We start from the raw sequence: 23492 nt of genomic DNA, 5'->3' as shown, positions 1-23492 counted from the left end.
TTCCCTTCTTCATTTTTTAAAATATGAAAACCTCCTGTTCAATTGTCAAATATCCAAACTTCTTTAAATTACTTGAGAAATGTGGGTATTGGACATTTCATCTACATGTAATTGAAAGGGATAAACAGACTTTCGCTCTATATTCACAGGCCTCAAAAGGATGGCTGTAAGGTTTTAAACATCCACTGAAGGGGTGTTCTGCTCTCAGGCGGTGAGTACAGAAAGGAGATGCAGGAGATGTGTGTGACTGGGGAACTCCTGAATGTAGCCATGTACTTTTATGAGCCTTCTGTTAAGAACTTGCAAAAAACCATATGGTATCTATTAAGATATGTAGCATTTCCTAATTTATTCACAGGTAATTATGTGCTTAACTTATCCAAAGTTCTTAGCTGCAGAAAGCTGATTTATTTCCACCTCTCCAGCAAAACACCAGGATGCCTTCGCTAGCCCATGTCATTTGAGGGAAGCTGTGCTGATGGCCAAGGGAAGCCACCCCGCTCCTGCTTCACTCAAAAATAATGCATAGCCTGCCTTTCTGTTTAAAAACCTCCTTACAAAATACTAAGAAACGCCGTAATTAGGTGAGCGATGCTGGCGCGAGGTGCCGGTGCCACCGGCTGCCCCGGCCCGGCCAGCACCGGCGGGTGTCGCGGAGCCCGTCCCGGCGTCACACGCGGACACACAGTGCGCAGCAGCACCGCCAGCTCTCCTAACAGCTATTCTGAGTCATCAACTCAGTTCTGCCTCTCGGGGTGTCCAAAATCACCTATCTTCTAAATGAGCATCCCAGATTTCCTGGCTGGCTGCAAGATGTCTGGGCTCTTTTTGAAAACGGGCACTTTTCTTTGTGTCCTTCCCTCCCTGTCGCTCCTGTACTCAGGATCCCGACGCGTGTGCTTTCTGATGAGGATGAAGCCATGACCCATGCGTGATTGCAGGAAATAAGCCTTTCAAATACGCCTAAGTGCTCTGCTTGTTTGAAGTTACCGATCCTTAAAATAGATGTCTGAAAAAACGTGTAATTTCAAATGTTTCTGCAGATATTGTTCCAGTATGTGTAACAAGGAGACACATCAAGCCAAGTTACATCAGTTATGCTCCATTATATCATGAACTGAGCCAAATGAATCAAAATATACAGTAATACTTCAAATAAAAATGCAAACCTTATAGAGTTTCTTTCCCTAGTTACCACTTAGAAAGCATTAAAATACTCAGCTTGATTTGGAGGGTTTATTTTAGCTATTTATGAGAAATCTTTTCACTAGGAAAAGTATTTCATGTATTGTGAGAAAGGATGAACAACTGTTCCCTGTTTCTGTTACCAATATCACTCACGATTGGAAAGCCCAGCAGGGCATCCTCCCCCGCACCGCGGCCGCTGGCCGTTCCGCTCACCTCGCACGGATGTTTCTTCCTTCCAGACCCGCCTGGTTTTCCTGAGCTCCATCCTCTCGTGTTCTTTTCAGGCCTTTCCAGCGCCGATCACGCGTGGGGTTTGTGAGCTGGTGCACCACAGGACGTTCCACCTTGACCGAAGTTCTCAGCCCTCTCACGCCTGCGTGCGCACAAACCTACCAGAAAAACACCTCAGTCACTTCTACAGCAACGATCAAAGAAAAACCACAAATGCAAAGGACTTCAAAGCCAAGGGCAACGGTGCAGAGCCAACACGCACGACATCGGCCAGATCTGAACTCAATTGCTTAAAAGCAGCTCCCGGTTTGCAGCACTGGTTATCTAAGGGAGCACAGGCTCTGCCAGGTCCAGGGCTCGCAGCCGCACAACCGCAGAGGCGGGAGAGGAGAGGAGAGAGAGGAGAGGAGAGAGAGGAGAGGAGAGGAGAGGAGAGGAGAGGAGAGGAGAGGAGAGGAGAGGAGAGGAGAGGAGAGGAGAGGAGAGGAGAGGAGAGGAGAGGAGAGGAGAGGAGAGGAGAGGAGAGGAGAGGAGAGGAGAGGAGAGGAGAGGAGAGGAGAGGAGAGGAGAGGAGAGGAGAGGAGGAGCGGGCTGTGCTGCAGGCGGGTTTGACAGCGTTTGACAGCGTCTACCGGGGCAAATGGCTGTAGCCTTCAAAAGCCGCAGCTCCTTTGGGCCAGCACAGCTCCCCCAGCAGCAGCTCCAATGCTGTGAGTTATTTATTGCCCTAGGTATGCTATTTAAACCCACCTGGCTAATGTGCATCACTGACAATCAAAGGCATTTTCTGTAGGTGCCTGGGGAGATGAGATGGGAGAAGAGGCCGCGCTGCCCCGCGGGGCCGGCACGGGCCGCCTGCGAGCTCAAAGTCAGGAGTTTCACTGAACAGTTAAAGCTTCAATTTCTGCACATTGTGGTGCCTGCACAATCACGGAGAAATACATCTTGGTTAAATTTTTGATGAGCTTTCGGTTGCTCTAAATAATTAACTAGGACCTCTCTCATTTGAACACGGGTGCAACTTTCCATGTTTCAGACACTTCCTGCCTTAGTCACAAGGGAATTGCTCAAATTATTCAGGTCACTTCATATGTTTATTTATTTTCAATGTCTCCAGTCAAAACAGATTTTGAACCTTCACACAGGGAAGGGAGACAGCAGTTTCTTTTTGATCTCGCTCCAGGTAAATCCCCAGGAGAAGTACGTGTCTGGTTTCCAATACCTGAGCAATAAGAGATAGATAGGTTTATCAGTTCCAATACAACACACAGAGTCATGGTGTGCACTCCTACCCTAAGTCTTGACATTCCCCAAGTCCAGGACGTTTCGAAGATGATAGTGCAGGGTATCACAGGATAGGTTTTGAAAGACAGATGCATTAATTAGGATAGTCCTGTATCCCCTCCTGTGAAGCACTGGAGGCTGAGCCTGCTTTTGACAGGCTGATTGGATGACAGTAGAACTACTGAAGTCCGTCCTGCTTCACCACCATGTAACAGCATAGAAAATGAGGCCATAAAACCTTCTGTCCCTTCATTAAGTGTCAAAAGCAGCTTGAATGTTGTTTAATGCAGAAACTAGGCTATCTTATGAGTATATAAAGTGGGCATTAAGCGTATTAAATACTGGATTCAGTCCCCTAATGAGGGCCTTTGATCTCCTATCATAAGACTCAGATGTGAAAACTGGGCTCCGGAAGCAGATTAGTAAAACAGCTCCTTCCTAACCGCTCCATCCCACCGCTGCCCGGTGCTCGCAGACTGTGCCTGGACCTGGATACAAAGCCTGCAACACGAAATCAGCAATGTCCGTCTGCAAGCCCAGTTTCCTGCAAAGCACAAAGAAGGGACACGCAGGGGAGGTGGGGAAAATTTGGCTTCAAGTCATAATTCAGCACATCTACCTCTGAGCTTCAACTTCTCACCCACAAAAATGGGGCGACCTGCATCACTGTCTCAAAGGCCCCACGGGAAAACAAACGCATCTGAAACTGCAGAGGGCTTCAGGAATATCATAGATGCGGGAGCAGATTGTACTCCCAGCTCAATTTCTAACCACGGGTTACCCAAGGCTTCCAAACTTGTCAATAAATGCAGGATTAATGATCTCAGTCTGTAATTCTCAGTCAGTCTCAGTTTGTAATTCATTACTTGAGGCACCGAAGCCGCCGAGCTGCTCCAGTCCTACACGTCTTTCTTTCTTCTATGGATGGTCATTGCAAAAATCTCAGCCAATTAGTTATTTCCCAGGAACTCTGGTCATTGTTGTTTAGCAGTTATTGTAACCAAGTTTCTCTATGTGCTGTTTTTCACTAATTTGTCCCCTTTTGCAGTGAAAACTGTCACAACTGCTTGATTTAAAATGCAGACTGCCTGAGAAAGAGCCTCCGAGAAGTGCAGGTTCAGAGCAGCACTGTGTGCAGAGGAGAGCGCTTCCAATTGCAGGCAGAGCTCTCATGTTCTGCAATCAGACTGGCAGAGTTATTAAAACTGGACTCCTATAAGATTTTCTTCTAAAAATGTCCTTTGCTGCTATCCCTCCCTTTAACCGGTTTCTCTGAATTGTGCATATATAGATAGCCGAAGGTCAAAATCAATTTAGTTTTTACTTGATGGTTGTGTTGCCAACACATATATATTTGGCCATAAGTACTGAAAGTATCTACCACGATGGAGAAGATCAGGAGCAATAGAACTGGGTACAAACTGCCACAGTTTGGCTGTCTCAACAGTCATGTTTCTTTGCTCCAGCTGAGCATCAAGTCACTGAAGCCTGAGCCAGGAGCACCATCCCACAACAGAGGCACCGCGAGATCTTCTTTTAGGAAAGCACTGCACGAAGCCAGCAGCCCTGTGCGCGGCTCACGTGCCACAGGAGCAGAGAGCGGTGCCAAGAGCCCAGGGCCAGCAGCCCTGTGCGCGGCTCACGTGCCACAGGAGCAGAGAGCAGCACCAAAGAGCCCAGGGCCACCAGCCCTGTGCGCGGTTCACGTGCCACAGCAGCAGAGAGCGGCACCAAAGAGCCCAGGGCCACCAGCCCTGTGCGCGGTTCACGTGCCACAGCAGCAGAGAGCAGCACCAAAGAGCCCAGGGCCACCAGCCCTGTGCGCGGTTCACGTGCCACAGCAGCAGAGAGCGGCACCAAAGAGCCCAGGTTCGCCCGGGAAGCGCCGGAGCCACCAGCCCCGCAGCTGATGAGGAGACGTAAATCTGAGGTGCCTGGAGCCACGTCCAGTGGTGGACGCGGCAGTGCCAGGACAGGGGTTGGACTTGACCATCTTAAAGGTCTTTCCTAATCTAAATGGTTCTCTAATCTTTTTCAGTCTTTTCCAGCTTAATTTTTATATATCTACATACAACAGGCCATCTAGTATTTCTGTGGTCTAATGCATTGCCATACTTTCTATTTCAGTGCCTCCTGAGTGTGATTTATTGAAACGACAGACCACAGTACCATTTGCAATGCAGGGCTAATTCATCCCCACTTTTTAATACAGTCCCTCACATAATTTCCAGCATTTGAGAGAATATGTATTTATTTTAATCACCGTGTGCTGCATATATAATCTTTTTCCTAGGTGAAATTTCCTTTTAATGGAGGCTGGGGCAGGTGAGAGCAATTATATGAGTTATGTGCACGTTACAGAACAATTTAAAATCAGCTTTCAGGTCAATCTTTTTTAATTATCTATTTCATCAACTGTTTTTGACTAGCAGTTTAAATAATTGTGTTTGCCTAATACCTGGAAATGTAATTGCTTTGAGACGGCCTTCACTCCGATCTGCATGTCAGTGTCTTTCCCTGCACACTGCGCATGTTTGCACCTGCCTGCACCGTGACAGATTTGTGGTGACAGCTCGTATAACTTATTTATAAAATGACAAATTATTTCAGAATTTCTTTAAGTTCACAGGCTGGAAATACGGAGAACAGCTGCTCGCTGCAGAGAGCTGAGGAGGATCTGCCAAGTCAAAGGGAAACTACGTGAATTGGTGAAGAGCACATTCCGTGTGAAACAAAGCCCGCGGGCCACCCTTCTGTCGGTCCACATTCCAGGGAGGGCTCTGCAGGGGACAATGAAGGCCATTTTTTAGCACAAGAAGGGGGAACTGTGGGGGACTGCAGTGGGTCCGTGGGTTCCCTGACGGAGGGCATGGGAACAGAAATTAGCCTTGAAGATATGAAGGCCCACCCGTGAGAAAGATGGGAGTAAAGGAGCATCCGAGATGTTAAGGATGCACCCATGAGAGAGAAGGGAGTAGAAGAGCAACATTGATGACAGCAAAAATAGCCAAGGAGATGTTACTGCTGTAACTTGTAACCAACAGTGAAGAGACACATGAATTGGTAAAACTATAAAAATGCACTTATGGCAATAAACGGCATCTACTACTTGTATCCTGGAAGAACTTGGTCTGTGTCGTTTGTCCATCTCAACCACAACAGGCTCCATGGATGTTACACTTTTAGCTACGAAGTCCCTGCTGCTGAAGCCAGAGGTCCCAAGGAGGGCTCCCAAAGGCTCTGGGACATGGAAGCCTCACCTGGAGTATGGAGGAGAAATGGGCTCCTCCTGGGGCTGTTCAGAGCAGGAGCCAAGCGGAAGAGCCTCGAGTGGCGCCTGCAGCCCCTGCAGCCAGCGCAGCGCAGCGCACACCCGCCCCCCTGCCCGCCTGCGCCCCCCGGTGCCGCCCGGCAAAGCCTCCAGCGCGCGGCTGCTTCCATCCCAGCACTAAACACCCCGAGCCCCTCACTGTAACTGCAGCAGGACTGTCGCTATGGAACCATCTTGTTAACATGAAAGGATTAGTCCATCAGCAGGCAGCTTCACTAGGGAAGGGAATCTGATGTCCAGCTGATGTGCTATAGAAAGAGTAACGAGATCCTCTGACAGCAATTAGTCCTCATTCCCAGCAGTACAAGCAGGAATAAACAAGAGAATTGCCTTGTAGGAGCCATAAGTGGACAGAGCAACTGCTACAGACACAGACTGAATTGCACAACCAGTAACAGGTACAGAGCACACCAAAAGGATGCCAGCGGAGCAGCACACATGGAAGGTGTGTTCTGACCAGCTGCTACAGCAGCAGCTCTCAAGAGCACCAGTTTGGGAAAGTCTGTGCAGGGCAGGCAGTTCTACACATGTAGGAGTCATTATAATAACTAGCTGTTGGCTTAACTGTTAATATGTCTGAATAGAGGCAGCCCAAACCAGCACACGCTCTTCTCCTGTTGCATTTTTGGTATCTGCAATTTCAAGTCATACCGGCAGTGCTGTTGTTGGTTCATTTTAGAGAGTGATGCCTGGACCTGCAGCCACAACTGTAGTGCCTGCTGCGCATCCCTGCAGCTCAGCACCAGTTTAGGGGATGTGTGTTAGGACAGATAATGAAAATAATCCGCTATACACCAGCTGATGGTGTGGCCCTGCATTTAAAAAGAAGTTATCACATATACCTGAATGAAGCCTTCCTAGACATGTCCTTCTAATGGACACATAACCCATTATGCACCTTTCTCACAAAGTCACTCTCACAGTTGCTTTCATACATAAAGATCCTAATCCATATGACTCAGAAAAGGCATTGGTTTGAATTTAGCACCTACTCATAGAAACTTCTATTTTTCAGCTTCTTAATGGCCTCTTGGTCTAAGGGCAGCTTCTTGTCTAAACTCGTGTGTGGTTTCATATTGTCCAGGTCAGTCACTGGTTTTATTAAGCAGCCCCGTGTAAGTTGGCATTTCTGAGCCGTAATATTCTGAACCGTATTCAGGTCACCAGTGGACCTCAATGTTCAAGCTCCGTGCCAGCTCTGCTCATTACTGTGTGCTGGCCAGCCTGCTACGGCAAATCAGACCAAGTCTGGGCCGAACCTGGATTTTCAATGCTTCAACACTCATAATAAAGCAATATAGCAGCATATCAGTGACTAGGAAATGAGCTGTAGAATTGCTGCTGGATGCAAATGTACACAGCATTGACATTTATTTTCCTACCAAGAAAGACTTAATTTTATTTTTGAGAGTGACTAAAATATTGGCATAGTGCTTTGTGCTTTTCAAATTGTCTGTGGCTGAAAAATGAACTATCCCTCGAGGTAAATTAAATGAGCCTTTTTCTTTCTTCTTTAAATCCTTCTGCGAGAAGCCGAGCGCTGTTCAGCTGGAACTGCGTGTAAGTCAGAGATACACAGTTGCTCCTTTGAGTATTGATTTCCCAGGAAGCGTATAGACAAAGAAAGCCTAGCAGGACTGAAACTAACCAATCCAGACCATCTGCACTGCCAGAAGAAATGCAGCTATTCACTGTGCTTATGGAGGAACATGCCTTGGTCAGGCCATGTGGTGATGCACTCAGAAACACAAGCGAGAAGGGAACACGGGAACGTCCAGAAAGGACGGTGGCAGGAGTCCCACCCCAGAGGTCACTCCACGCCTGATACCACACAAAATTCTGGCTCCATTTAGACCCATCATCCTGCTTGCAGCACCAATTTAATTGAACATAGTAGGGTTCCTAGTAGACCTTGTGAATACTGTGCAATGTTTCTCCATCAACACAAAACCCTCTTCCCAGCTGTTTCTGCCTCGGTGGGAGTGCAGGGCACACAGGGTAAATACGGCTGAACCAGAACCAGAGCTGTCCATGGGGACCCACCTTTCCAAACGTAATCTCGGCCCTGGGAGGGAAGCGCGGCTGGTGTCTGCTCTCCTGACACCGGGCTTGTCCTCTGCCCTGTACAGCCTTCTAGTCCACCTCTTCGGTAACGTCTTCCACTTGCAAACACACTTCCTGCTTGTTCCTGTTGGAGTGTGAACACACATGTCAGTGCAAATCTGTGCTTTTTTCTGTATATTTGTATATGTGACTGTGTTTGTATTTCACTTCTAATTATTTCCTTCCGGCTGCACTGAGAAGCTGTAAATATTCCAATTTCTTCTGGCACACACAAGCAGTTGTGATTACAGCTGTGCAAGTTTGGAGATAACAGCTGACGCATTCAGTTCTGATCACAACTCTGGGGGCAGCTTGCCTCTTGTGGGCTGCGTTTGCTAAGGAAAATAAGAGTTCTTCACTAAAGATAAAACTGTGTCAGCTGCACTTATCTACGTGCTGAGCGCTGAGACAGGTGAGCCTAGTGCTGGGATTGAAGAGCACGCTGTGAGTTGAATGCTCCAAATATATTTTTAGGTATGTGAGGATCAGGAAGTCACCTTACGTTTTTAAAATAAATTCCAGAAGTTCTGCCTAAATAGTAGAATAATGTAATTAAGGTGAAAATACATTGAAATGGCAGAAAAAAATTGTATATACTCAGGTGGGAAAGATTTCTGCAGTCGCACTCCATATAAACAAGGGTTCATAGCACTGAGTCCTGACACGGTGCAAATCTGAAGAGCACCAAAGACCTCGGATTCCTTCATTTTACTTTGAAGTGCAGCTGTATCAGTATCTCAGCTGCATCTGTAGTTTCATATAAAAGAAGCACTTTGATTAGCGACAGGTCATTTGTAAAAAACAATTCACTGAACGAACCTCTCTTCTCTTACTCCTGCACTATCTCTGAACGCACTGCAGTTTACATGAATCTGACCCCAGTAAAGAACAGCAGAACTCAGCAGCTGGTGTTTAGTGTCTGACACCTGAACTGTTCTGTGGCACCGAAGCTCCAGCGCTGAATGAACCGATAGATAGGTTAAAAGAACAGATAACACGGATGATGGAGATCTCAAAGCAAACGATTTCTCTGACGTTTAAAGGCTTTCCCCTTGCAGCTGCACTGCCGGGACTCGGAGGGGAAGCTGCTCCTGCCTGCTCCGCGCTGCTCAACTTGGCCTCACTGCAGCCGCTGCTCTGAAACCGCCTCAGGCACCTGGGAGGTTCTCCACGATAAAACACAGACTTGTGTATCTATTTGCTTTAGTGTTCACTGTGTAAAGTCAGGAAAATTCGTGACTGAAATCAGGCTTCACTTGTTGAAAATAATCACAATTTGTGAAGTGCCCCGTATTTACTGCCCAGCATGAAATCAAAACGTGTGACGGTGAAACGGCTCTTCCATCAGCAGTGAAACACAACTACCGGTCTCAAGGGTTGGAGGGCAGGATAAAGCCCTCCCGGGTGCCCGGTTACAACACAGAGATCCCCACCGACCCGCGTGGGCCAGGACCAGCGGCTGGGCTGAGGTGCCAGGAGGTTCATCTGCCTCAGCCGGGGCTTTGCCTTCTGCCGGGCCCCTGTAACGACGTGCGTGAGCCCCAAAAACCTCTGCAGCAATGGGGATCCGGGAGCCAGCAAGGAACGGGCAAGCCAGGACCACAGTGCAAACAGACAGAGCCAGCGCCACACCACGAGCTGGGTTTGTCCACAGAGCTCCTGCACCGTTTGTGAAACCGCCCGACCATGAAACAAAGACTTACGGGGAAACAGAGCCATGGTTTCCAGAACTGTTAGCGGGGTCCATCTCCTGCTTTTGTTCCAGCGAGCCTGACCTGCGACACAGCAAGTGACGCCGAAAGCCACACTGTGCAACTGTGGTGTGCACCAAACCTCTTGGGTGAAGAACAGCCCATCCAGGCCCAGACAGAGCCATTATAACATATTGAGTCAATACAGCATAGAGTCCTTCACGTTTTTGTCCTGCTCTGCAGACATTAATTGCATTTATAATAGCTCCAGGGGGCCTGCAGACTAAAGGCAATTTCAATGAACTATTAGAGCTCTTTCTTGGAAAGGACCATTAAGATTGCAGAGCAAGTGCCGTTTGTACAAACTGTGTCACAAACAGTGGAAAGGACTCGCAGCCTCCGTAGTGAAACAGGACATGAGGCAGCACGCGGTGAAGAGCTTTTCTGGAACCCTCCAGACCTTGGTTCTGTGCAGTGTTTGAGGGAGGGCTTAGAAGTAACAGGGTACATGGACAAGTCTCATCGTAAGACCTTTTGGCAAATTGAGGTGGTTTTAATCGAATGGAGCTTAGTAATCAATCCTGTTCTACCACTGCTATTCATAACCATTCACTCCATCTCCACGGAATTACAAAAATAGCTGCCACCCCCTTGGGATTCGGTATTCAAACACAGAGAACTCCTATGCGATGAATTGTTTTTAGCGGCATCAGAAAGCTCTGGCACTGCTTAATCTTTTGGTGATTGAATTTAGTGTTTGGCTTTTGAAATGAGGGCACGACCAAGTCCTTACGTTCAGCAGCACCAGCAGCGGGAAGCGCTTGCAAAGCGGCTCCGCTCCCCGATGGCGCCCGACCGGGGCCAAGTTACATCTTTGCAGACACTTATAATTCATTCTTTTCATTTTCACCGGCAACGTGAGCTTGAACAAGAGACCTGCTGTAGGACCACAGTAGTAACGACATACATAATATAAAACCAACACTGGATGCAGAAAAAATAAAGACCAGCTTAGTTCTTACTTCCATCTAAAACTTACCTGGCTGAGGACATGAAGGGGCATAGAAGTTGCACTTTTCTGAACTCTGCGAACCGCAGAACAGGCTGCGTGAGTGCGTGAAGCGCAGAAGAACCCGGGTCCGGGTTGGTGCTCCCGTCCTTGCTGCAGTGCTGCAATGCAATGAACAAAGTCTGCAGTGAGATTAAAGGCCAGGAGCAGTACATACAGCTTGCAGAAAAGTACAAAAGCAGATAAAGCTGCTTCCTATCAACAGGCAGATGTGGTAGCTTTGCAGCCCTGTTCTCTGTACAATTCTAGGTCACATGAACAATTTCATAATTTCTTCTGGATCCAATATCAAAACCTGAAGATTGCGAATGCAGCCTCTGGCTCTCTCAGAAGGAGCAGATTCTCCAGACACTGGAGCTGGATGCTCCTCAGACTGGGCACCCACAGTTACAGAGACTGACACCAAGAGTTCCCAGTCTCGTTCAACACCCAACAGACGACTTTGTTTGAATGCTTAACACCACCGTTAGGCATAAAGGTCTGTTAAAATAATGGGGGTTTGGATGTTCTGCCTTTTGCCTGTTTCAAACTATCTTTACAAAGCATACACAAAGTCAACTGTCCAACAGAAGCCTTGCTCACGGCAGCCTGGATACACTGTCCCCTCCTCCGCAGGAACCGTCTGCACAGCTGTACCCTGTGCCACCCAGCTACCACTTGGGTCAGCTGTCTTTCCCAGGCAAAAGCCGTTCTCTTGCATAGAAGCTAATCTCTTTGTAACAGCGTTTATACATAAATTAATGAAAAATCAGAATATAAAGATGTTCATTTTTGATTATTTGCCCATTTACAGGAAATTCAGTTAAAACTGTTGAGTTTTATCAACAGTAGACAAAATAAGCATAACAGAATATTCTGAGCTCTGGATGATGCAGATAACACACAGAAATGTCATTTACATTTGCATTCTTTTCACAGAGCAACAAACCCATGTTCGCAAGCAAATTAAAATTCAGAACTTAATTGGATTTTTATATTCCCTTTAAACAGGTAGTATTGTTTTTCTTCTTTTTATAATCGTATCTGAACACGGGATTTCATTTTGCGAACATGCCACTAAAGGTGAGGGGCCCCTGTGCCAAACGGTTCATTTAACGCCTCCTTTAAAACCTGCTCTTACCAGCACGCTGGAGGGTTTAGACTGTTGAACACCAGTACCTCAGTACTACTGCTGAACAAGAGAAAGGCTGCGGAAAATTATTTTCTTGGGTGTATGTATGAACATACGTGTGTATGGGCAGCTTAGGCAAACACAGCTAAATAGTCTAGAGTTGGCCAAGTAGATTTAATTGCATCTTTCCTCTTCCTTCCCACCCTACTCTCCTCAAACTAGAAAATTCCACACAACACCTATATCAATCTCAACACCCTCGGCACAAAACCGCAGGCGGCTCACGAATATGCTGCAGGAGACACCGCTGTTCCTGGCATTCATATAAATGTGGCCAGTTTATTAATGAGTCATTAAAATTTGCCACCTGTCTGTCCCCATTGCAGTGAGTGTCAGAGGCGCCACGGGCTCGGTGTGACAGTCCGGCCACTGTGACCACTGTGACACCTCAAGCCTGAACCCACTTTTAAAACTTTCTGCCTGGTGAAGAGATGAATTTGTAGCAAGATCTACCAGTCATGGGTTTTCCTTACTTTGTTTCCGGTCCAAAATATAAGCTCAATATCTCTAATGCCTGAGACACAGGAAAAGAAGTGGAATGTGGCCTTTAAAGGGTTTGTTTCTATTGTTTTGCCACCTTGCTGACCCACGTGGCACCTCAGCAACATCCCCGGCAGCACCCTGTAGGGAGATAATGCTCATGAGAGCCAAGCGCATGTTGATTTTGCACGATGCCGCTGCTGCGCTGGTCCATCGCCGCGCTGGTCCATCGCCTCCCTGCCCAGCTACAGCCATCCGCCCAGACCGAGTTCTGAAGGCAAAGAGAAGGTCACTGGGCACTTGCACCGAATCTCCTGCTGGTGCTGTGCCAAAGCACCACAACAGCCCAGCTCTCGGGTTCACCTGCCAGCTCACACCTCTTTTCTTAGGCTGGATCTCAACAACGCAGTCGTGTATCCACACCATTCACAAACGGAGTTCACGTTCTAGTGCGCCAACTCTAAAGGCCTCGTCAGGAAGCAGCGAATGAGCTGGAAATTAAGCTATAAAACACGCTATATCTGTACATTAGAATATGGGAATGGGCAGGTAACAATAAATACACTCACGAGTATTACAACAATAAATAGAACCTAAAGGGGAAGAATTGTTACATTTTTTTTCTATCCTCTGGGCCACACTCTTCCTTTGAAAATGCTGGTTTACACTTCATTAAGAAACAAGACCAACAATATCAGAATTTCCTCTCTTTCGTTTTGGAAACCAAATCAAAAGTACAGGATGATTTTAAAGTACAAGAGACTCTGATTTTTCCAGTAATTCCACTATCTAGTTGTGCTCCTTTAATTAGCTATCAGCAGCACTTCATTTCTTTCTAGTGTGCTGTTGCCAGCTTTTTGCATATCTCTCCCAACCTGTGAAAAATCACAAAAATAGACCCACAAAAATTAATCTCCCTGTTCCCTGTGCAGGGATATTAAAATGGTAATTGCATTCTTTATACCTCTAAAACATGGTTCTACTTCCAGATACTTATCTGCGAGCCCAACGAAATTGTGTGATAGCTGCTGTTGATGCTACTTACACGTCACCGGGAGCTATTGAGATCTGGTAATAACGATTGCATTGTAACAGCTTCACACAGTCAGGCCAAAGTTCACCGGTGCCTCTGATTTCCGTTCAGAAGGGGGATTATCTGCACAAATAAACTCCATTTATTAATTACCAGCATCATACTTACCTTTATTTATTACAGCACAGGAAGATATCTTGTCATCTCAAAGGTATTAGCTTGCAAAAGGGGAATTTGTTAAAAACTCCGAGCTTAAATATAGACGGTTTCCCCATGAGGTTGTGCAGTCAGATTCCACTTTACTCCTCAACGTAACTCACTGCCCCATAGAAACACCTTCTGTCCCGGGGCTGCGCGCTGCTCTGAGCGCTGCAGCTCGCTGCTCAGCCTTCTCAGGACCAGATCCGCCTCGAAACTCTTTCCTCCAGTTTAACTGTTTGCTACACGCTCCAGGAAAGCACAGACTTCAAACGACACCTCACCATTCGGGACTGTGTAACAGGAACGAGTCAGAGGTCACACCGGTGTCTCTTGCGGAACTTGCCAGATGGTGGTTCGGGGATTTTCCAGCGCTGAGGCCGCGGCAGGGCCGGTGCTCCGAAGCACAGCGCGGTGTCCCAGCGCCCGCCCGCGCCGCCGCGCAGCTGCCACAGCGCTGCGGGGATCCGGCGGTTTGCTCCTCCATCAAGTGATTTGAAGGCCTTGCTTCCTGCAGGCCCAAGCACACGAAGGCTCAGCAAGAACCGTCAGCAGCTCAGGAGGCACCTTCCTCACCTGCGACCCGGCCAGGCCCTCGGGATCCACCACTGCTCGGACGTTCGTTCCAAAACCGCAACCTGGGCTGAAAGAGCGCTGTCAAAGAGCAGGAAGCACACAGGTTACACTAAAACCTCTCTAACACTGGGACTCACTGCAGCGTTGTTTGGCCAGTGCTCGCAACGGGCAGCTTCAATGCCCGCGAGTAATTGCAGAAGAAAGCCCATTAAGAGACCCTGATGAGGGAAACTATTAAAATTGAATATACTATTTGCTCTGATGAATTTTCTACTTCATTTTTGCATCAAATTATATAGTTCCATGTGGGGTTTTTTTTTGTTTCACTAAAATCATGAATTACAGTCCTATAAATTCACCCTGTCAATTAAATTAAATAAACATTGTCTGAGTGCATTAGGAAAAGATACGAAACAATTCAATATCAGAGTTAGTTATTAAGGAGGCTTTTTAATGACCATAAATGGATGTAATTACAATGAATCTGCTTTCCACGTGTCTGGCGTGGCCGCCCTGCAGCGGCTCCTGCAGAACGCTGCAGCGGGACCAGCGCCGGCCAGAGCCGCGGCGGGACCAGCGCCGGCCAGAGCCGCAGGGGAACCAGCGCTGGCCAGAGCCGCAGGGGAACCAGTGCCGGCCAGAGCCGCGGCGGCACCAGCGCCGGCCAGAGCCGCGGCGGGGCCAGCGCCGGCCAGAGCCGCGGTGGCACCAGCGCCGGCCAGAGCCGCGGTGGCACCAGCGCCGGCCAGAGCCGCAGGGGAACCAGTGCTGGCCAGAGCCGCGGCGGCACCAGCGCTGGCCAGAGCCGCGGCGCTGCCAGGTGGAACCGCAGCTCCCGCTCGCTGGCGTGGGAAGGGACGCAGGAGGTGCCGCTCACTTACACGTTTCTTAAACGAATGGAAAAGACAAAGAATATTGGTTTTGTTAAATGGAGTTTTTCCGCTAGCATCACCTTCTTTTTACAGAAGGAAATGAATAGACAAAAATGCCTTTCAATATTACTTTTTATAGGCTGTTGGTAACTATTTGGTAGCTTCTATGAAATCTGCTATTGGAAGGTGTTTTGCAAGTTGTGATACCGTCATATGTTAGGACCACATTTAAAACCAGCATGCAGGGTTAGAGAAGCATTTTTCTGTGACAAGATCTCTCCCCCTCCCTTCGTGTTCCTAAAATAGTAACAACAGGATCGGCACCATTATTGAGGGTTTAGGGACAGGAGGTACAGGTTGTCTCTGGAGCAGCAGGTGCCAGGTAAGCACAGGTGAGGCGCCAGAACAAACAAACGTACCTGACAACACGGCCAGTCCTCCCCTCAGCTTCACTGGCTGAGTCCTCAGGCTGAGCTTCCATGGCCTTCATCAGATAAATTCTCCTCGGCTTCCATTTCAGTTCTCCTTTGCATGGTACAATTATCCTGTCTGGAAAATAAGGAAAGGATATTTTTTGTGTGCAACAGTGTCATTGAAAATTAGTGCCTTTGGCATCTCCTCTACAGAGAGAGGAATTTCACTCTGTAGACGAATAAAGAGCTGAGGTCTCCAGGGCTGTCAGCCTTCAACGTACACTAAACGCATGCAATGCTGCAGAAGGGAATATAAATCAGAACAGCAACTTGAAGGGTCCTTTTTAATAGCACAACATATGCTTATCTCCCAGAGAAGAAGGCCCGGCAGCTAGCAAGCACCACAGAATTCCCACACACCGCGGCATTGTCTGCGGCTCCTAGAAAGGTGAACCAGGCTTGAGTAGATGTCCGTGTTCTTAACCCCAGCAACCTGCACGCCCAGAGAAAGGAGATGACAGCGCGCTGCTTCTCCCGAGGCACACGAAGAACTGTGCCTTGGAATGCAGCGTCAGATTTAAACACGTTTCCACAGCCCTGATGAGTCGCGCTGCAAAGCGGCGGCACCCCAAGCGCAGGCTAAGCTGTGCTGCACAACACGTCAAGTCCTGAATCTCGACGCACATGCCTCTCCACCCTGAGAAGACGGTGCCTTTGATAAAGGCGCAGAGCTGGGAAGCACAGGAGTTCATTTCCAGAATGCTTTTAGCGTCAGGCAGTTCTGCTCTTTTCAGTGTATAAATCTTTCTCTTTTTCCCCCTCGCTCTTGTGATTTTTTCAATGTTATTATCTCAATGCTTTTTCCTTGGTACCAGTTCCTCTGAACTCGAGTTCGCAATGACTCACAGCAGGGAGGCAGAGAGAGCTTCCCCTGCAGCCTCCTCCCTGGAGAAGCTTCACAATGCTGCCTGTTATTGAGCAACCTGGAACGCTGGCTTAACGGCACACGTCCTGAGCACCCTTTCACAGGCTCGCCCAGGACCACGGAGCCCCTGAGCACCCTTTCACAGGCTCGCCCAGGACCACGGAGCCCCTGAGCACCCTTTCACGGGCTCGCCCGGGACCACGGAGCCCCTGAGCACCCTTTCACGGGCTTGCCCGGGGACCACGGAGCCCCTGAGCACCCTTTCACAGGCTCGCCCAGGACCACGGAGCCCCTGAGCACCCTTTCACAGGCTCGCCCAGGACCACGGAGCCCCTGAGCACCCTTTCACAGGCTCGCCCAGGACCATGGAGCCCCTGAGCACCCTTTCACAGGCTCGCCCAGGACCACGGAGCCCCTGAGCACCCTTTCACGGGCTTGCCCGGGGACCACGGAGCCCCTGAGCACCCTTTCACGGGCTTGCCCGGGGACCACAGAGCCGTCTCTCCGCTCGGTGCCACCGTCCCCATGGCGGGCGCAGGGGCTGCAGATCTCGACCGGCTGGGGCCGCCAGCACCGCCCCGCAGCAAATTCAAGTGGTGGGCTCCAAAGCTGCGTGCAGCCACTCCTTCACCCACCAGTGAAAGCCCTAAAAACTATTAGAAAAACCCAGCACATCTTAGGGAAGCATTAAATTTGGGGGTGTTTTCCTTGATCGTCGTCATTCCTCTACCCCCCAAATCAGAGGTGGAATGAAGACACTGCAGATGTTGTGGCAGTTCTGGGATGAGGGGTGAAAGCTTCTCTGCTGCTGCTCAGCAGAAGACCTCTTTAGCAGAACTAAACCATCCATAGCAGAAGATCTTGTTGCAGTTTAAAAAGTCAGCCGTCTCTTCTTCCACTCCCACACAGTATTTATTGAGCAGAAGAGGACAGATATTAGAGATACACAAACATAAAGTTCTGGAGGAATTAGCCTCCTCCAGTCTCGTTAATGATGACAAAAGCCAGACCGTTCTGCCTTCGTGTGGGCTTTAGCCCTGCAGCTTGAGGACAGAGTCCTGCAGGCTGACAGCAGGATCCAGGGCCATTACCTGCTACTGGCAAACCCTCCAACTAACCTACCAGGCATTTCAACCTGGCAGGTGAAATCCAATACCATGCACTGACTCACAAAGAGCTATTAACTTTCACAAGTCTTTCACCTGAATCTCCTCTTAGAAGCTTCTGAGGAAAACACGAGGTAATAGAAAGTATAGGTGAAGTGACAGGTTGGACTGATTGCACACAACAAACAAAGCACCTGGGGCTTCAGTTTGCCACAGCTTTGTCTGGACGAACAGGACCGCGATGTGAGCCCAGCAGTGGCTCAGGATCACCGGCTACTGCTCGGTTCTTTATTAAACTCACCTTGTGATGCTGACCATGCCTTGACACATTTGCTTCTGCGTTAACCATCTGCAAGAGAAGGTTCTCAGAAGGAGGTCTGTCTTCTTCCATAGACTTCTCTCTCTCTGTTCCAGCCCCAGCACCATAATAACATCTAGAGGTTTTCTTAGCATGTATAAAATTAGTACTAGTTATAATAATAGAAATAACGATGGGTTTTATGGTCTTGTGGCCCGTATAGCAATTTGTTGAGACATTAGTCACATTAAGTCCAAGATGATAATGGTAACGTTCAACCCCTGCGATGACTAGACACAGGGTGCTGGTCGATCGCTTACAGCAAAAATCGTTGTTTACAAGGTACTGAAGAGATGGCAGCACTGCACTATTAAAAACGTATTACATTAATTCAATTCACACAATCAGCCACAACAATAAACAGGAGGAAGTACGTCTCTACCAGGGGAGCATGCAAAGACGAAACCTCCTCATCAAACGTGGCAGGCAGAGACGGGGCAGGTCTGCTCCTGTTTTCTCTGTAACCTTCATGGGATGTGACAAGAGGAAATGTAGAAAATGGGGAGTTCTCCCCCCACTCCTCGCCCTCACCCTGCTCCTTTTAGCAATTTAAGAACAGCACAGATTAGAAACGGCACTTTCCTTCCATCCTGGATTGCTCCCCATAGGGAATCGCCTGCAGAGCAGAAGTGCTGGACGTGCACCTTCCCAGAACCACAGAGGCAGACGAGCTCTGTGCAGCTGGGACGGGATTCCCGCTCCTGTCCCCATGCCCATACCGACCCTGTTCACGGGGTCTGTGAGCACCCCCGACCCCGGAGCGCTGAGCCAAGGGGCTCGGATGGAGGCTCCGAGCTGAATGAAGCCAGTTTGGCAAAACACCACAATATTGAAAAACCTACCAAAAAATCAGCTGCCCAGTGGGGGAGGGTTATAGTCTTCCTGTGGAACTTCCTCCTTCACGTCACTGAGGAGTCCAAAACGCCTTTTTCTTCAGTATGAGATCAGCCGTTTCCATGTGATCACACAACAGCAGGAAGAGAAACTTTAGCCAAAAGAGCAGAAGTTGCAAGCCTGGCGAGAGGAACAACTGTCCTGACACAGCGGTATCAGCCATCTGTGGGTAAAAGGCAGCTGGATTAGGCACAAATCAAGTTAACGGAGGGTGGAGAAAGAATATCCTCCCTTCCCCAAGGACACCCCATTAAAGGGCTTCAGCGCGACAGGCCCGAGCTGGCCCGCAAGCGGCCGGACGGTGCTCTGCTCTGCGCCAGCTGCAATGGTGTCCTCAGCCTTCAGCTCCTCCTGGCCCCCCTGTCCCGCTGCGGCGCTGCAGGAGGAAGGTTCATTGGGTTCCGTCAGACACACTGGAACTGCAGCAGCCCGAGTGGCCCCAGCGTGCCCGTCTGCTCCGCCCAGCGCAGCCCCGCTGGCTGTGGGGAGACCTGTCCTCCCTGTGCCCGGGAGACCTGTCCTCCCTGTGCCCGGGAGACCTGTCCTCCCTGCGCGGTGCTGCTGGGCACCAGCGCTCCAGGAACCAACATGGACCCATCAGAAACTGTTAACACACTTGTGCAATCCCTGCTCACGGACTGCTGGAAAACAAAGCAGCGCCTTGCTGTCAGGGTGTTGCTTTCCGCTCTCAGGCTGATCCCGACAGTATTTAAACATGCAGCTACAGTCTTATGATGAAGCATTAATACAACAGATCCCAAGGATATTTATGCTGTTAAGGTACCTTTTGAAATGGTTACTTGACTCCCATTAGATCCCACGCTACAATAACATTTCCCGGGAGTTTATTTGTATTTCAAAGAACACACTGACCATGTTCACACTTTCCAATATTTCTTCCAGACACGAGGGATTATTTACCCACGCTTGCATGCAAATATCTCATCTAATTCATTCTGTTCTTTTAAAATGCTGTTTAAATAAAGCTTTTCAGGGAAATAGAGCCTGTTTCAATTTATCTTAGTTGAAACTAGGACTATAAATCTCTTCAGTTTCCTTTATTGATCTTAGACAAAATTACAAATATAAATTACAGCTGCTGCAAATTAAATGTTCTAATGACTGTGTTTGAAAGCAAATGCAATAGCATCAATAACACATTAGATAAGACACAGCGAGAACAGCACAAAGCCACTGTTCACTGGTGAAATCGCAAAGATTGCAGTGGAAACGCCGCCGGGGCCTCTCCCGCAGCCACACTGCTCGTGTTCATCGGTAAAACCGGCTACACCAGGGCTACAGGACCTGCACGTGACTTCAGGTACCCACCAAGAACATGAAGGTCGATTGCTCCGTTAGACACCATTGCTTCAGGGCCTGACGGCCACTAAAAGCGCTAATCTGGGAAGTCTTTCTTGCAAATGCACCATAAATGGCAAGATTTAGCTGAAAATATATCAACTGTCTTTAGGAAACCAGAAGGACTTTGTACACTGGACCAAGGCTGAATCACCGCACCTGAGGAGACCACACATGTTCCATACGGCCCATACTGAAACATATAAACATATCTCCAGATTAACTGTCCCATCCGTCCTCTTTATTCTCGATCCCACTGAAAACACTGGCCACAGGGCCATGCTCCACAAGGGCAAATATCAAGTGATGCTGCATCAGGCGTGATACATTCCTTACGAAGCAGCTCCTATTTCACAAAGCAGCATAACCATCTGTTTTCGACACCACTGACACTTGGACCCTTAAGCACAAAGGTATCTGCTTACCAGTCATGAAATTACAAGTATAATAGCAGTGACTTTGCGGCACTTGATAAACCATAGAACATTTCATTCACGGAGCTTTAAGAAACGGTGCCACTGGAGAGGAGACGGCACTCTCATTACCACCGAGTATCTCAGAATACCTACTTTTCTGCTCGTGATCTCCAGACATGCACTTTCCCCTCACTCCAGCTCTTCCGCTCCTTTCTGGTGCAGACAACACTGTAAATTCCCAGGAAAAACAACTCCTTGTATGCTTTCCTAAGTGTTACCTGATCACAAAGCCTCTCTGAATACGTACGTCCACGTGTAGTCAAGGTATTAACATTCCTACAAATTTTATGAAATGGGCACCTCCGTAACTAGACAAACAAGCTCTCAATTTATCCAGAGATAAACACAAAAAACGAGGACTGGAAATGCCGTTGTCTTTGTGGCTCACAGAACTAATTGCTTCTCAGCAGAATTCAGCTGGTTTGACGGACACCATTGTGTCAGGGCCTAACAGCCACTGAAGTGTTGCTACTGAAGTCTTGCTTCTAAACGCACCATACATGGCGAGATTTGGTGAAAGTCCACTGGCTGTCTGCAGGAAACCAGACAGACTCGCACACTGGACTGAGGCAGGAACCCCAGACTGGCATGTGGTGCTGAACTGGAAGGGCAGACCTGACAGATCCCGCTGGGCTGTCCCTCAGACTGCACCCTGACTATGTTCCCTCATCACATAACAAAGAGGAAAACTGCTGGCGCAGCGATCTCTGCTGTGCTGCTCGTGCTCTGGCGTCGGTCAGGCTGCGGCTGAAGAGTGACCTCCACCGATACCCGGTACTGCCGGCATCTCTGTGGGTTTGGAGGAAGAAGCTGGATTTATTTCTCCAAATCAAAGCATTCAGCCAAGTTCCCCCAATCCTTGTGATGATTCAGGCACCATTTGCTGGTTTAACAGTGAAATTAGTGGGCATTGCAGTCATATTCCAAAGCTCTTGTCAATAAAGCCAGTAGACCCGCATCTCTGAGGGGCAAGAACAGCTGGCCCTGATGCAGGGACAGCGTTTATATAAACCGGTCTCTGACATTCTGTGTTATCCTGCACTCTACATCAGTTTCTGTAATTTCATTCATGATTCACTTTGACCTTTAGCTGTGTTTGATATTTTCTGGTACCAAAACTTGACACTTAGCGAAGGCAATTTGAAGAAAACACCAGCCAGCAAGCTAAATATCCACACAGAAAAGGCAGATTTGATAGTGAACTGATAAAAGTCATTGTCTTGCTGAAAGCCTAGAGAGATGCCCCCACTTCGGCCTCAAGGTGCCCAAAGCACGAGCTCCTTCCGCCCTAACACTGCAGATTTCCACTTACTCTTTCTCAAAACAGCCAGGTCTCTATTCAGCAATTCTGGGCAGCAATGCTGTACGTACCTGGCTTTAGGAAGATTTTTCTCCTTTTCATTAATATTACTTAGCCCAAGCTACTCTGCATGTATGCATCCATGCATGTATCAATTTCACTACCTTCCACGGAAATATGCCGCAAAAATCATCTGCTAGATGCAAAAGTTCAGCTGCGAGAGTTATTAACATCCACCAGTAAATGCTGTAATCTCGGTGTTAAATGGCAAAGAAGCAATTACAGAGATCAGGTTAAACACCTTCCACAATGCCTGCGAGCTATAAGCCTTGAGACATGTGCTGTTGGAACAGTAACTGGGCAGCGCGGGCCTGGGTACAGCGAGCGGGGTGCACAGAACCCCCCGCTGCGGCCCCGGCCCCTCCTCTGCCGTTATCTGCAAAGGGAAACGCGCAACCTTTGGGTTCAGAACTCCCAGGGAGCTCTGCAGGCAAAAGGAACAGGAAAAGCCTTTGATCATGTTTAAATATTTCAGAGAGGTGACCAGACTTTAGAGGCTTAATTACCTTCAGCCACGAGAGCGCACGGAGCGAGGGCACCGGCAAAGACTAAGAGAACGAGAACAAATGAACTTTTTCCAGGACAACGGGATGTTACTGTTTATGAACCTGCAAGAGAATTAGAGCTGAAATAATTAGACAGAACAAGAGATTTTAATTAATGATGGTAATTCTTATGAAAGGAACCAGACGGCCGGCCCTAGAAACTGCCAGTTCTTCTTATTCACAACGTACATACAATCCGAATGAGACCATCGCAAAGATCCCCAGCACACACGTCACCCTGAGCTGAGTCCAACATCTGAGCGGTTGTACGTCTGGACTTTTGCTGCAGCCGAGCTCTGCAGTGTGAATACCTGTGCACTAAATCAATGCCTGGGTACAACAGATCCTTTGACACGGGTCAATTGATCTCTAACGACTTGAAGCAGCTTATAGTGGTGACCAAGAATCACAAAACCTACTGAAACACAGTCACCCAGGTTCAAATGACCACCGAGTCCCAACCTGGGAAGTCGTGGTAAATGGATTACAGGCAGGCAGGAAAGACCTTTCATTCACATCATGCCACTTTGATTAATTTCCTACCATCGTGTCACTTCATCCTAGTCCGTGTGAGCTCCACGGCTGCGGGGGACACGAGGCTCCGTGTCCTGGGAAGAGCAGCAGCTGCGGCATTTGTTCCGCAGTGGGAAGCTGAGGGGAAGGGACTGGTTTCTTAGTTGTTGTTAATAATATTCTGTAGTGATGAAATGTTAACAGAAGCCTTTCACCATCTACCTTTACATCCTGTTCTCCGTGGCTGGATGGAGAATTCCCCCTCCCCGAGCACTGGGCAGACCGGCACACGGGGGTACGAGTCCTCTGGTAGAGG

The 23492-nt window shown here is 48.4% G+C and overlaps 1 protein-coding gene and 1 long non-coding RNA gene across 2 annotated transcripts in view; one reads left to right on the top strand and one right to left on the bottom strand.

Moving 5' to 3' along the window:
- Window positions 1–5445, top strand: part of LOC309445534 (uncharacterized protein) — a 29515-nt gene extending 24070 nt beyond the window's left edge. The window contains exon 9 of the mRNA XM_082064427.1: window positions 5326–5445. The gene's annotated coding sequence lies outside the window, so the exon portion shown is untranslated. The remainder of the gene's footprint in view (window positions 1–5325) is intronic.
- A 5210-nt stretch (window positions 5446–10655) lies between these two features.
- Window positions 10656–19044, bottom strand: LOC309445537. The gene is made up of 5 exons (XR_014185303.1): window positions 18872–19044; window positions 15647–15776; window positions 13750–14433; window positions 12926–13039; window positions 10656–10998 (listed from the first exon to the last, which is right to left on the bottom strand). It is a non-coding gene; the product is annotated as an uncharacterized lncRNA (long non-coding RNA).
- Window positions 19045–23492: the final 4448 nt, after the last annotated feature.

Source organism: Streptopelia decaocto, assembly GCF_964273445.1.
Source record: "Streptopelia decaocto genome assembly, chromosome: 13".
Taxonomy (NCBI): Eukaryota; Metazoa; Chordata; class Aves; order Columbiformes; family Columbidae; genus Streptopelia; species Streptopelia decaocto.
The sequence above is the reverse complement of the archived record's forward strand: the minus strand, read 5'-3'. Positions and strand labels throughout refer to the sequence as shown.